The sequence below is a fragment of the Coenobita brevimanus genome, chromosome 68 (assembly GCF_032717465.1).
Source record: "Coenobita brevimanus isolate Jiangsu-jjx chromosome 68, ASM3271746v2, whole genome shotgun sequence".
Classification (NCBI taxonomy): domain Eukaryota; kingdom Metazoa; phylum Arthropoda; class Malacostraca; order Decapoda; family Coenobitidae; genus Coenobita; species Coenobita brevimanus.
In genome coordinates, this window is record NC_137021.1 from 23,661,545 (window position 1) to 23,662,237 (window position 693).

The window sequence follows — 693 nt, forward strand, 5'->3', positions numbered from 1 at the left end:
GACGTCATGTTGGACGTGAGAATTTTCACCCCTTGCTTGCTCGACAAACCCAAATCACCACCGTCTCACCAGTGCTTCTCAAAGTTATGTTTAGTGGCAGTCTGCATGGTTGATATCATACAAGGGAAGGTTTGTTGGCTATAACATCCCCACTTAGAAATAATTTTTTATTCTGTTGATTTTTAATGTGATTCCACTGGTTCTGGAAAAGACACATTTCCGCAAGAAATGAGGGCCTGATTCAAATTAATCACACACACAAAAAGAAAAATCTTGTTTTACCCCTAAACTCATGTCTGCCCAGAAGTAAGAAGATAATATAATACCACTGGAAGCTTGAGCTCCCTTTAGGTTGAAACCTCTACTGTATGCACAGGATTTCACTGAATGCATTCAATTACTACTGCAAAAACCCTCACACACCTTTTAAAATTTGTTTACCTTCAAAACACATACTGTATACTCTACAGACATCATTTCTGTCAATTTCATATGGTGTGAAATTCAATTAACGTCATAGATTTTAGTAAAACAATTACACATGCCAATTAAAAAGAAATAACACATATTTATTACATAAGCACCCATAAGCTCAACAACGGCATTGACCATGGATTCCTAAATAAAACTGTCACGAATTCGTGCAAATGTATTTATACAAACTCGTGACATTGTAATTCGGTGAGAGAACCA